The sequence below is a fragment of the Oncorhynchus clarkii genome, chromosome 13 (assembly GCF_045791955.1).
Source record: "Oncorhynchus clarkii lewisi isolate Uvic-CL-2024 chromosome 13, UVic_Ocla_1.0, whole genome shotgun sequence".
NCBI classification, from domain to species: Eukaryota; Metazoa; Chordata; class Actinopteri; order Salmoniformes; family Salmonidae; genus Oncorhynchus; species Oncorhynchus clarkii.
Genome location: NC_092159.1, coordinates 12,304,053 through 12,319,052, shown reverse-complemented (window position 1 = coordinate 12,319,052; position 15,000 = coordinate 12,304,053).

Sequence of the window (15,000 nt, the reverse complement as noted above, 5' to 3'; positions counted from 1 at the left end):
ATCACCATCTGTACTGGCCCAATGTAAATCCCCTCTTTATGGTCACACACACACCCACACACCACAGCCTCATCAACATCTGCATGGCCAGTCTACAAAACCCCTCTTTATGGCCAGCTGGGACTACTGGGACTGGGAATAGATGAGTAGTGTTCAATATAAACGGGACAATCCAGTGTTACATTTAGTAATTCAGAAAGCATTCCTTCTCTGTATCAAACACATTAGAATTACATTTGGAAGAGGTGTGTCCTTGATAAGGCGTTGCTCTGCTTGAAATCTCAGCCGACCAGACAGGACAGGTTCTAGTTTTATCCCGCCTGGATTACTGCCCAGCTGTGTGGTCATGTGCGGCAAAGAGGGACGTTGGTCCAGAAGTTGGTCCAGAACAGAGCATCACGTATTACACAGAGGGCGAATGTCAGTACCATGCAGGTCAGTCTCTCCTGGCTCAAAGCTGAGGAGAGACTGACCTGCATCACTTTTGGTCTTTGTGTGAGATGTTGATATGTTGAAGGTACCGAACGGTCTTTTCAAGCAGTTGGCACACAGTTCAGACACTCATATGGGTCAACACAACACATGGAACCAGAGGTCTCTTCACGGTCCCCAGGTCCAGAACAGAGGCTGGGAAACACACAGTTCGGACACTCATCGGTACCACACAACACATGGAACCAGAGGTCTCTTCACGGTCCCCAGGTCCAGAACAGAGGCGGGAAACACACAGTGTTAAATAGAGCCATGACTACATGGAACTCTCTGCCACCCCAGGTAACTCAATAACACCAGATTCAACAACCAGATAAAAGAACACCGTACGACCCAACGGGGACTGTGAAGAGACAGACATTTTGATATACTTTGTAATTGAGTTGACACTGTGTTATGTATTGTATCATGTAGGTGGGTGGCCTTGTACGAGCCTTGGCTATATCATGTAGGTGGGTGGCCTTGTACGAGCCTTGGCTATATCATGTAGGTGGGTGGCCTTGTACGAGCCTTGGCTATATCATGTAGGTGGGTGTGGCCTTGTACGAGCCTTGGCTATATCATGTAGGTGGGTGTGGCCTTGTACGAGCCTTGGCTATATCATGTAGGTGGGTGTGGCCTTGTACGAGCCTTGGCTATATCATGTAGGTGGGTGTGGCCTTGTACGAGCCTTGGCTATATCATGTAGGTGGGTGTGGCCTTGTACGAGCCTTGGCTATATCATGTAGGTGGGTGGCCTTGTATGAGCCTTGGCTATATCATGTAGGTGGGTGGCCTTGTACGAGCCTTGGCTATATCATGTAGGTGGGTGTGGCCTTGTATGAGCCTTGGCTATATCATGTAGGTGGGTGGCCTTGTACGAGCCTTGGCTATATCATGTAGGTGGGTGTGGCCTTGTATGAGCCTTGGCTATATCATGTAGGTGGGTGTGGCCTTGTACGAGCCTTGGCTATATCATGTAGGTGGGTGTGGCCTTGTACGAGCCTTGGCTATATCATGTAGGTGGGTGTGGCCTTGTATGAGCCTTGGCTATATCATGTAGGTGGGTGTGGCCTTGTATGAGCCTTGGCTATATCATGTAGGTGGGTGTGGCCTTGTACGAGCCTTGGCTATATCATGTAGGTGGGTGTGGCCTTGTACGAGCCTTGGCTATATCATGTATGTTATTTGTTGTGTTGTTTCCTATTTGGACCCCAGGAAGAGCAGCCGTTGCCTTGGCATCAGCTAATTGGGGATCCCAATAAAATACAAAAAGTACTAACCACACTTCCAGTTGTTCTGTTTGGGTGATTCGTTTTAATACTACTGGGACAAAGCTATTGGCAACATACAGTAATATCAATACACTCAACCCCATTAGATGAAGTCAGACGTGCTGACAGGAGTTGTACTACACTGTGTGTGTGTGTGTGTGCATGTCGTTAAGCAACATTGTATACAGTCCTCATTGAGCTTTAATGTATTGGTTTCTATTGGTCCATGTATGTGTCCAGGTGTCACCTTTGACTCATCTGAATGGGTTTACCAATGGAGGGATACATGGATGGGCAACACACACACACACACACACACACACACGCAAACACACACACACACACACACACACACACACACACACACACACACATCATTCATGTCATGACGAGAGGCTCATACACACTGATTTAATTACAGGAGGATGAAAGAGAGGATGGAGTTGTTTGAGGATAAATGATTTATCCCTCCATCCACAGGGAGATGGAGAGGTGGATTCAGGGAGATGGAGAGGGAGGAAGACGGATTGAAGAGAGAAGGGAGTAGAAGAATGGAGGGGTGGGTTTAGGGAGATGGAGAGGTGGATTCAGGGAGATGGAGATGGAGAGAGAGGAAGATGGATGGAAGAGAGAAGGGAGAAGAAGAATGGAGGCGTGGATTCAGGGAGATGGAGATGGAGAGAGAGGAAGATGGATAGAAGAGAGAAGGGAGTAGAAGAATGGAGGGGTGGATTCAGGGAGATGGAGATGGAGAGAGAGGAAGATGGATAGAAGAGAGAAGGGAGTAGAAGAATGGAGGGGTGGATTCAGGGAGATGGAGAGAGAGAGAGAGAGGAAGATGGATGGAAGAGAGAAGGGAGTAGAAGAATGGAGGGGTGGATTCAGGGAGATGGAGAGGTGGATTCAGGGAGATGGAGATGGAGAGAGAGGAAGATGGATGGAAGAGAGAAGGGAGTAGAAGAATGGAGGGGTGGATTCAGGGAGATGGAGAGGTGGATTCAGGGAGATGGAGATGGAGAGAGAGGAAGATGGATGGAAGAGAGAAGGGAGTAGAAGAATGGAGGGGTGGATTCAGGGAGATGGAGATGGAGAGAGAGGAAGATGGATAGAAGAGAGAAGGGAGTAGAAGAATGGAGAGGTGGATTCAGGGAGATGGAGAGAGAGAGAGAGAGGAAGATGGATGGAAGAGAGAAGGGAGTAGAAGAATGGAGGGGTGGACTTGATAAACATGAAACAGTAGCTTAATAATTTCATCCCAGATGGAAGAGAGAGAGAAGAGAGGGATGAAAACAGGGAGGATAGACAAATGAAAGGGGGGGCATTAGGAAGTACAGTGCGATTATTGCTTTTTGAGGTTGGTTTGGTTATTAAAAAGTTATCTTGGTTTTTAATTTCGGTTTCAATTATTATAATTTTTGACATTAAATGCACTAGTCAATATGTGGGTTGAATACTGTAACAACACAGAATGAAACAATACAAGTGTATCAGTGTAGTGGAAATGAGAAGGTGATACTAGCGACTAGCGGCTGGCTGGCGTGGTAGCACAGTGTGATGACATTATGCCATTATTTGGATGGCAGACCATCTGTAGGCTACCACAGGGTCAAACACACATGATCTGGGTCAAACGCTAGGAGGAGACGTTCCCACAGAACCCTGGGGACACTGACGCCAGGAGGAGACGTTCCCACAGAACCCTGGGGACACTGACGCCAGGAGAGGTCTGACAACTGATGAAAACTGTGTTACGAAACTGTCGTGTTTGTTTTGTTTCAATATCTGATAAAGAGCTGCATATGTTGATATGTCTGCCTGTTTTCTGGTTGCTGTATTATAACGTGTATTGAAATGGTATGTTGGGTTGACCAGTTATCAGGCACATTCATGTTGTCTGGTCATAACATTCAAACTGAGCAGATTAGAATCTGGGCGTGTTGTTCCTGTCTATCGTTTTTACGAGCCGCGTGTTAAGAAACGTTCATTCAGGTTGGGGATGCGGTCCAGCTTGAATGTGGTTAGAAGGGCAGTGAATTCTGTCATACCGTATCAGACACACAGCTTCTTCTCTTAGAAATGCTTCTGCACTGAAGACACGTGTAACCACGTTGTTTTAGCCTGTTGGTGATAAATCAAGTCACCTTTTTATTGGTCTCACACACATATTTAACAGATGTTACTGCAGGTGTAGAGAAATGCTTGTAAACATGATTAAAGTGACCAGTGATTCCATGTCTATGTACATAGGGCAGCCGTCTCTAAGGTGCAGGGTTGAGTGACCGGGTGGTAGGCTGCTAGTGATGGCTATTCTCGGTCCCAGCTTTGATGCACCTGTACTGACCTCTCCTTCTGGATGGTAGCTGGGTGAACAGGCCGTGGCTCAGGTGGTTGATGTCCTTTTGGCCTTCCTGTGACATCGGATGCTGTAGGTGTCCTGGAGCGCAGGTAGTTTGCCCCCGGTGAGGCGTCGGGCAGAACGCACCACCCTCTGGAGAGCCCAGCAGTTGTGGGTGGTGCAGTTGTCATACCAGGCGGTGATACAGCCCGACAGGATGCTCTCAATTGCGCATCTGTAAAGGTTTGTGAGGGTCTTAGTATGCTGAAGAAATTTGTCTTGGCCCCTGAGGTTGAAGAGGTGCTGTTGTGCCTTCTTCCCCACACTGTCTGTGTGGATGGACCATTTCAGATGGTCAGTGATGAGGTTGAAGAGGCGCTGTTGTGCCTTCTTCCCCACACTGTCTGTGTGGATGGACCATTTCAGATTGTCAGTGATGAGGTTGAAGAGGCGCTGTTGTGCCTTCTTCCCCACACTGTCTGTGTGGATGGACCATTTCAGATTGTCAGTGATGAGGTTGAAGAGGCGCTGTTGTGCCTTCTTCCCCACACTGTCTGTGTGGATGGACCATTTCAGATGGTCAGTGATGAGGTTGAAGAGGCGCTGTTGTGCCTTCTTCCCCACACTGTCTGTGTGGATGGACCATTTCAGATTGTCAGTGATGAGGTTGAAGAGGCGCTGTTGTGCCTTCTTCCCCACACTGTCTGTGTGGATGGACCATTTCAGATTGTCAGTGATGAGGTTGAAGAGGCGCTGTTGTGCCTTCTTCCCCACACTGTCTGTGTGGATGGACCATTTCAGATTGTCAGTGATGAGGTTGAAGAGGCGCTGTTGTGCCTTCTTCCCCACACTGTCTGTGTGGATGGACCATTTCAGATTGTCAGTGATGAGGTTGAAGAGGCGCTGTTGTGCCTTCTTCCCCACACTGTCTGTGTGGATGGACCATTTCAGATTGTCAGTGATGAGGTTGAAGAGGCGCTGTTGTGCCTTCTTCCCCACACTGTCTGTGTGGATGGACCATTTCAGATTGTCAGTGATGAGGTTGAAGAGGCGCTGTTGTGCCTTCTTCCCCACACTGTCTGTGTGGATGGACCATTTCAGATTGTCAGTGATGAGGTTGAAGAGGCGCTGTTGTGCCTTCTTCCCCACACTGTCTGTGTGGATGGACCATTTCAGATTGTCAGTGATGAGGTTGAAGAGGCGCTGTTGTGCCTTCTTCCCCACACTGTCTGTGTGGATGGACCATTTCAGAGTGTCAGTGATGAGGTTGAAGAGGCGCTGTTGCTCCTTCTTCCCCACACTGTCTGTGTGGATGGACCATTTCAGATTGTCAGTGATGAGGTTGAAGAGGCGCTGTTGCTCCTTCTTCCCCACACTGTCTGTGTGGTTGGACCATTTCAGATTGTCAGTGATGAGGTTGAAGAGGCGCTGTTGTGCCTTCTTCCCCACACTGTCTGTGTGGTTGGACCATTTCAGATTGTCAGTGATGAGGTTGAAGAGGCGCTGTTGTGCCTTCTTCCCCACACTGTCTGTGTGGATGGACCATTTCAGATTGTCAGTGATGAGGTTGAAGAGGCGCTGTTGTGCCTTCTTCCCCACACTGTCTGTGTGGTTGGACCATTTCAGATTGTCAGTGATGAGGTTGAAGAGGCGCTGTTGTGCCTTCTTCCCCACACTGTCTGTGTGGATGGACCATTTCAGATTGTCAGTGATGAGGTTGAAGAGGCGCTGTTGCTCCTTCTTCCCCACACTGTCTGTGTGGATGGACCATTTCAGATTGTCAGTGATGTGTCCCCTTTTTACCTTCTCCACTGCGGTCACATCAATGTGAACAGGGTCGTGCTTCCTCTGCTGTTTCCTAAAGTCCACGATCAGCTCCTTCATTTTGATGACGTTGAGGGAGAGGTTATTTTCCTGGCACCACTCAGCCAGGGCCCTCACCTCCTCCTTGTAGGCTGTCTTGTCATTGTTGGTGATCAGGCCTACTACTGTTGTGTCGTCTGCAAACTTGATGATTGAGTTGGGGGAGTGCATGGCCACGCAGTCATGGGTGAACAGGGAGTACAGGAGGGGGCTGAGCATGCAACCTTGTGGGGCCCCAGTGTTGAGTATCAGCAAAGTGGAGGTGTTGTTTCCTACCTTCACCACCAGGGGGCAGCCCATCAGGAAGTCCAGGACCCAATTGCACAATTGCATCGTCTGTGGACCTATTGGTGCGTTATGCAAATGTAAGTGGGTCTAGGGTGTCAGGTAAGGTGGAGGTGATATGATCCTTAACTGGTAGTTTGTAATGTAACATGTATTTCATGTACACTGGAATTGTTTGCAATGATTTCATGACTAGTGCATTATATTAGTTGAATTTGGTAAATGCATTTTACACATTATTATTTGATTATGCCTATCATTTAGTAGGTCTGTTGATAGTAGTTATTGACACATAGCACATGCTTGGGCAGCACCTTGACATCCCTGATATACTTGACTCGATAAATGAACGTAAGAACATTAGTTGCCAGGGTTACCTATTTGTATCTAGCCTCTTAACAACTGCATAACGTTGCAAGATAGACACGTTCATTAAAGTCACACTGAGTCGGTGGCGCAATGATTCGCTATCTTGCTCGATCCTCCAGAGACGCATTTATTCACATAATAACGGGGTCAGATTGATAAACGTAGTTTATTATTGTTCAGCATCATTTCTACACATCTACATCATTTGTTGTGTTTATTACATTTGTTTAATTTGATTCATTTATTATTTCATTCCAAGTCATCATCTCATCTCTATAGAGCTGCTGTCTACGCTGTCTGACAAAATCACTGTTTTGTAGTTCTTCAAAGTAAATAAGACATACTTTTATGACTGCTGAACACCAGCTATCAATCACTTAGATCATGTATTTTCAGGTAGAGATACCTCACGGAGCAACAGCTCTCTATCCCTCTCCATCACACTTTCTTCTGTCTCTTCTCTCTCTCTCTGTGTGTCTGCACATGCCGCATGGACCGGACAAGTTGGCAATGGGTTATGGTCTTTGTAGTTAATTACCACGTTCCCTGTGCTAAACGATGTCGAACAGTGACCTGTTGGAAACTACAGCTCCCTACTACATCGCACAGTTTGTACTGTCTGTTTTATCTCTAGAGGAACTGCAGTGCAATGTGAGCATTGAGCAAAAATAACATAATTGAAAATTATTGGAATTCAAGTAATAGAACCAACATTGGACAATTAGTTACCGAAATGGAGCAGGCAAAGATAAAAAGAGGACGAGTGATGGAGGATTGAGAGAGATGATAGAGGGGTAGAAGGAGAGGCCAGAATGTCAAGGGGGTGGAGAGACTGAAGGAGAATGAGAGAGATAGAAACAGATGATAGAGGGGTAGAAGGAGAGGCTAGAATGTCAAGGGGATGGAGAGACTGAAGGAGAACGAGAGAGAGAGAGAGAGAGAGAGACAGATGATAGAGGGGTAGAAGGAGAGGCTAGAATGTCAAGGGGGTGGAGAGACTGAAGGAGAATGAGAGAGAGAGAGAGACAGATGATAGAGGGGTAGAAGGAGAGGCCAGAATGTCAAGGGTGTGGAGAGACTGAAGGAGAATGAGAGAGAGAGAAACAGATGATAGAGGGGTAGAAGGAGAGGCCAGAATGTCAAGGGGGTGGAGAGACTGAAGGAGAATGAGAGAGATAGAAACAGATGATAGAGGGGTAGAAGGAGAGGCCAGAATGTCAAGGGGGTGGAGAGACTGAAGGAGAATGAGAGAGAGAGAGAGAGAGAGAGACAGATGATAGAGGGGTAGAAGGAGAGGCCAGAATGTCAAGGGGGTGGAGAGACTGAAGGAGAATGAGAGAGAGAGAGAGAGACAGATGATAGAGGGGTAGAAAGAGAGGCCAGAATGTCAAGGGGGTGGAGAGACTGAAGGAGAATGAGAGAGACAGATGATAGAGGGGTAGAAGGAGAGGCCAGAATGTCAAGGGGGTGGAGAGACTGAAGGAGAATGAGAGAGAGAGATGATAGAGGGGTAGAAGGAGAGGCCAGAATGTCAAGGGGGTGGAGAGACTGAAGGAGAATGAGAGAGAGAGAGAGATGATAGAGGGGTAGAAGGAGAGGCCAGAATGTCAAGGGGGTGGAGAGACTGAAGGAGAATGAGAGAGATGATAGAGGGGTAGTAGGAGAGGCCAGAATGTCATGGGGCTGGAGAGACTGAAGGAGAATGAGAGATAGAGATGATAGAGGGGTAGAAGGAGAGGCCAGAATGTCAAGGGGGTGGAGAGACTGAAGGAGAATGAGAGAGAGAGATGATAGAGGGGTATAAGGAGAGGCCAGAATGTCAAGGGGGTGGAGAGACTGAAGGAGAATGAGAGAGAGAGAAACAGATGATAGAGGGGTAGAAGGAGAGGCCAGAATGTCAAGGGGGTGGAGAGACTGAAGGAGAATGAGACAGAGAGATGATAGAGGGGTAGAAGGAGAGGCCAGAATGTCAAGGGGGTGGAGAGACTGAAGGAGAATGAGAGAGAGAGAAACAGATGATAGAGGGGTAGAAGGAGAGGCCAGAATGTCAAGGGGGTGGAGAGACTGAAGGAGAATGAGAGAGAGAGAGAGAGAGAGAGAGAGAGAGAGAGAGAGAGAGAGAGAGAGAGATGATAGAGGGGTAGAATGAGAGGCCAGAATGTCAAGGGCATGGAGAGACTGAAGGAGAATGAGAGAGAGAGAAACACATGATAGAGGGGTAGAAGGAGAAGCCAGAATGTCAAGGGGGTGGAGAGACTGAAGGAGAATGAGAGAGAGAGATGATAGAGTGGTAGAAAGAGAGGCTAGAATGTCAAGGGGGTGGAGAGACTGAAGGAGAATGAGAGAGAGAGAGAGATGATAGAGGGGTAGAAGGAGAGGCCAGAATGTCAAGGGGGTGGAGAGAGTAAACACTGTATATATATAATATGACATTTGTAATGTCTTTATTGTTTTGAAACTTCTGTATGTGTAATGTTTACTGTTAATTTTGATTGTTTATTTCACTTTATATACTCACTTTATATATTATCTACCTCACTTGCTTTGGCAATGTTAACACATGTTTCCCATGCCAATAAAGCCCTTGAATTGAATTGAATTGAATTGAGAGTGAAGGAGAATGAGAGAGATAGAAACAGATGATAGAGGGGTAGAAGGAGAGGCCAGAATGTCAAGGGGGTGGAGAGACTGAAGGAGAATGAGAGAGAGAGAGAGACAGATGATAGAGGGGTAGAAGGAGAGGCCAGAATGTCAAGGGGGTGGAGAGACTGAAGGAGAATGAGAGAGAGAGAAACAGATGATAGAGGGGTAGAAGGAGAAGCCAGAATGTCAAGGGGGTGGAGAGACTGAAGGAGAATGAGAGAGAGAGATGATAGAGGGGTAGAAGGAGAGGCCAGAATGTCAAGGGGGTGGAGAGACTGAAGGAGAATGAGAGAGAGAGACAGATGATAGAGGGGTAGAAGGAAAGGCCAGAATGTCAAGGGGGTGGAGAGACTGAAGGAGAATGAGAGAGAGAGACAGATGATAGAGGGGTAGAAGGAAAGGCCAGAATGTCAAGGGGGTGGAGAGAGTGAAGGAGAACGAGAGAGAGAGAGAGAGCTTCTAAAAGATATGATCAGAAGAGCTTTTATCTCGAGGGGTACAGGGTAGAGGGTCTCTCTCCCTCTCTTTCCCTCTCCCTCCTCTCTCTCTCGCCATCTGTCTGATTTCTGGGTTTATATTTTATTCAGTTAACGTGCTGCTCATCGTTATTCAAGAGACCCACCTGTGGTGGCTTGGGAGAGATTCATTTTGTGATTTCCTATTAGGAAAATAACTCTTGGATTGAGATCTAGATCACATGATGAAGATGTGTGTGATCTACATATCAGCTGAGATCTTGACTGGAACTTGAACGTTTTCATTAGTTACAATGCCTTCAGAAAGTATTCATACCCCTTGACTTAATTAATCCACATGCTGTGGTGTTATGGCCTGAATTGTAAATGGATGAAATATATACTTTTCTCACCCGTCTACACACAATATCCCATAATGACACAGTGAAACATCTTTTTAGAAATCTTTACAAATGTATTGAAAATGAAATACAGAAATATTCTATTTACATAAGTATTCACACCCCTGAGTCAATACATGTTAGAATCACCTTTTGGGTTATTGAAGTCTCTAAGAGCTTTCCACACCTATTTGCACATTGTTCTTTTTTAAATTCTTCAAGCTCTGTCTAGTTGGTTGGTGATCATTGCTAGACAGACATTTTTAGGTCTTGCCATAGATTTTTTTAGATGATTTAAGTCAAAACTGTAACTAGGCCCCTCAGGAACATTCAACGTGGTCTTGGTAAGCAACTCCAGTGTATAGCTGGCTTTGTGTTTTAGGTTATTGTCCTGCTGAAAGGGGAATTTGTCTCCCAGTAAATTTGTCTCCCAGTGACTGAACCAGGTTTTCCTACGATTTTGCCTGTGCTTAGCTCTATTCCATTTCTTTTTATCCTAAGAAACTCCTTAGTCCTTGCCGATGACAAGCATACCATAACATGATGCAACCACCACCGTGCTTGAAAATAGTGGTTCTCAGTAGCCTAGTGGTTAGAGCGTTGGGCTAGTAACTGGAAGGTTGCAAGTTCAAATCCCTGAGCTGACAAGGACGACAAATCTGTCGTTCTTCCCCTGAACAGGCAGTTAACCCACTGTTCCTAGGCCGTCATTGAAAATAAGAATATAACTGACTTGCCTGGTTAAATAAAGGTAAAATAAATAAAAAAAACATCACCATTGTCCTCGTGGTGAAATGCCTGAGCAGTTTATTTCCTCTCCGGCAACTGAGTTAGGAAGGACGCCTGTATCTTTGTAGTGACTGGGTGTATAGATACACCATCTGAAGTGTAATTAATAACTTCACCATGCTCAAAGGGATACATGTTTACCCATCTACCAATAGGTGTCCTTCTTTGTGAGGAAAACCATTGGAAAACCTCCCTGGTCTTTGTGGTTGAATCTGTGTTTGAAATTCACTGCTTGACTGAGGGACCTTCCAGGTAATTGTATGTGTGGGGTACAGAGATGAGGTAAACACTATTATTGAACACAGTGTGAGTCCATGCAACTTATTATATGACTTTTTAAGCACAGTTTTGTTCCGGAATGTATTTGGCCGCATCCGGTACCTCTCTTGGCAATGTAAAAATTCAAACAAAAGTGCTCAAAGTTCATTCGAGTTGCCTCTTCATTAATTCTCCTCCCCACAACAAAAAAACATAATGTGAAAAAGTAGATTTTCAGCCCGGGCCTAATATTCTAAGAGTTGATTCGGGTTGGGCCGGCCCGTGTTTACAGTTTGCAGAACATTATAACCTATGATTGAGACCAACGCGTGGCCCTGGCTGTGTGAGAAGCGCGTCAGTATCTCTCACATAGCTAGAATGAGACTTTATATGAGCTCTCTCCCGCTCTGCTCTGATAGAGCCTGCAACTCTCACCTCTCCACTATTGCATTTCATCATTTATTTCCTTATACAACCGCGCGAAGGGTTCTGAAGGAACTGCAGCACCCCTGATAAATTGAAATCAATTTGCCACAGTTATATAATTACTGCTGTCTGTTCAGAGAGAAATGAAATCATGCAGAATAGCCTACTATACCATGAGAAGGCCTATAATGTAGCCACAGAGGATCAATAGCTTCGTTTTAAAATAGCCGAGTTGTTGATTGTAGACAAGGAATAGCCTACAGTCGGGAAAGCGCGGCAAATCAGTCAGTGAAAAAACAAAACAGGCTTTTTTCAATATTTCAAATAGAATGGAGGGAAAACACAGGTTGGAAAGCAGATGGCTCCTGCTGAAGACGGCTACCTAAACATTTAATCAACTTCCAAATACTGTTTTACAAAGTTAAACAAGAGAGAGAGGCTTTTGGCACGAGCCCATCAGCCACCACCAGCCAGTGTGCTGCCCATCAGCCATCACCAGCCAGTATGCTGCCCATCAGCCGTCACCAGCCAGTATGCTGCCCATCAGCCATCACCAGCCAGTATGCTGCCCATCAGCCATCACCAGCCAGTATGCTGCACATCAGCCGTCACCAGCCAGTATGCTGCCCATCAGCCACCACCAGCCAGTATGCTGCCCATCAGCCGTCACCAGCCAGTATGCTGCCCATCAGCCATCACCAGCCAGTATGCTGCCCATCAGCCATCACCAGCCAGTGTGCTGCCCATCAGCCGTCACCAGCCAGTGTGCTGCCTATCAGCCATCACCAGCCAGTGTGCTTTCCATCAGCCGTCACCAGCCAGTGTGCTGCCCATCAGCCGTCACCAGCCAGTGTGCTGCCCATCAGCCGTCACCAGCCAGTGTGCTGCCCATCAGCCATCATTAGGTGCGTCAGTGAAACTGGAAAGCATTTTTAGGACTATAATTTCCTCCTCATATTGTAGTCTGCAATAAGTTTCCACACACCTAGACCAAGGCAATTGATGGACATGTAAAATGACGTACAATTGCATGAAATTAATTAATAAAGGCCCATTTTTATTGGACCCTCGACTACTAAACATGTTCCCCATGTGTGCAACTTGTGTAAGTGTCTCTACTAAACATGTTCCCCATGTGTGCAACTTGTGTAAGTGTCTCTACTCTACCTGTGTAAGTGCCTATACTCTACCTCTGTAAGTGTCTCTACTCTACCTGTGTAAGTGTCTCTACTCTACCTGTGTAAGTGTCTCTACTCTACCTGTGTAAGTGTCTCTACTCTACCTGTGTAAGTGTCTCTACTCTACCTGTGTAAGTGTCTCTACTCAACCTGTGTAAGTGTCTCTACTCAACCTGTGTAAGTGTCTCTACTCTACCTGTGTAAGTGTCTCTACTCTACCTGTGTAAGTGTCTCTACTCTACCTGTGTAAGTGTCTCTACTCTACCTGTGTAAGTGTCTCTACTCTACTGCTCTATGTCACTACGCAAATGTGATGATATGCATGCAATGCTTTATTGTAAAGGAGATTTTTTTCCTCATGCGTTCCGGTACCTCAGAACTCCCCAGGTCACCCCATTCTCGCGCTCACTTTTTGTTCAGGCACCTCACGATTTACCAATTAAGCACGGGGATGTAATGTATAGTTTGAATCATGGTCTTACTTTTCGTACATCAAGTTGTCAGTCTCTGATTGGTGGATTTGGGTTATTTGAGTTTGTGATGGAATCAGGAAGTTGACTGTTGATAGATGGGACTTGTAGTCCAACCCCTCACTCCTTCTCTACAATGCTTAGTCCTCTCAAGCAAGATGGACGGCATCCATCTATCTTCTCTCTGTCCACCCTTTTCCCCTCTCTATCTTCTTTCTTCTCTCGGTCTACCTTTTCCCCCTCTCTATCTTCTTTCTTCTCTCGGTCTACCTTTTCCCCCTCTCTATCTTCTTTCTTCTCTCGGTCTACCTTTTCCCCCTCTCTATCTTCTTTCTTCTCTCTGTCTACCTTTCCCCCTCTCTATCTTCTATCTTCTCCGTCTACCTTTTCCCCTCTCTATCTTCTTTCTTCTCTCTGTCTACCTTTCCCCCCTCTCTATCTTCTTTCTTCTCTCTGTCTACCTTTTCCCCCTGTCTATCTTCTCCGTCTACCTTTTCCCCTCTCTATCTTCTTTCTTCTCTATGTCTACCTTTTCCCCCTCTCTATCTTCTTTCTTCTCTCTGTCTACCTTTTCCCCCTCTCTATCTTCTTTCTTCTCTCTGTCTACCTTTTCCCCCTCTCTATCTTCTATCTTCTCCGTCTACCTTTTCCCCCTCTCTATCTTCTCTCTGTCTACCTTTTCCCCCTCTCTATCTTCTTTCTTCTCTCTGTCTACCTTTTCCCCCTCTCTATCTTCTTTCTTCTCTCTGTCTACCTTTTCCCCCTCTCTATCTTCTTTCTTCTCTCTGTCTACCTTTTCCCCCTCTCTATCTTCTTTCTTCTCTCTGTCTACCTTTTCCCCCTCTCTATCTTCTATCTTCTCTCTGTCTACCTTTTCCCCCTCTCTATCTTCTATCTTCTCTCTGTCTACCTTTTCCTCCCTCTCTATCTTCTTTCTATCTGCCCTCCCCCTCCTCTCATTCGCTGGTAGTCTATCCTCTGTTCCCCTCCTCTGCCCTCCATATAGCATCCCTCTCTCACATTCCTCTTTCTGTCTGTCACGCTCCCTCTCTTCTTCTTTCTCTATTCATCTCTGTCATGCTGTCTCCTTATATCACTCTTTTTGTTTTCCCTCCTCTCTCTCTCTCTCTCTCTCCTCCTCCTCCTCCTCCTCCTCCTCCCCCTCTCCTCTCGTCAGGGGAGCCAGAGACAGACCTAATTAAGACAGAACCCAGTGGCTTCATTAGCCTGGAGTCCTGCTGGAGACATTTGCACTTCAAAGTCCAGGGATGGAGAGAGATGGATTGATGGAGGGATGAGAGCGAGACAGAGACATTGAGGGAGGGAAGAAATGAAAAAGGGGGGTTACTTAGGAAGGGAGGGAGTGGACAAAAGGAGGAGAAAGTCAGAGGATTTCCTGACGGACAGCTATTATGCAATCACATCTAACAGATGGAAATGGAAACAGGTAGAGGGAGAGTGGAGGGGAGAGGGGGAGGGAAAGAGGGGAGAGGGGGAGGGAGGGAGTGGGAAATAGGCAGCGGTGTGGAGGGGGAGGGAGGGAGAGAGGGAGGGAGGGAGAGGAAAAGAGGGGAGAGGGGGAGGGATGGAGTGGTAAATAGGTAGAGGGGGAGGGAGCTCATGAAGACCTAATGAGAGCCTCTTTAAAGGAAATTAGAGAGAGAGAGAGATGTGTGAGAGAGAGAGAGAGATGTGTGAGAGGAAGAATGAGAGAGATAGAGATGTGAGAGAGAGAGAGAGAGATGTGTGAGAGGAAGAATGAGAGAGATGTGAGAGATGTGAG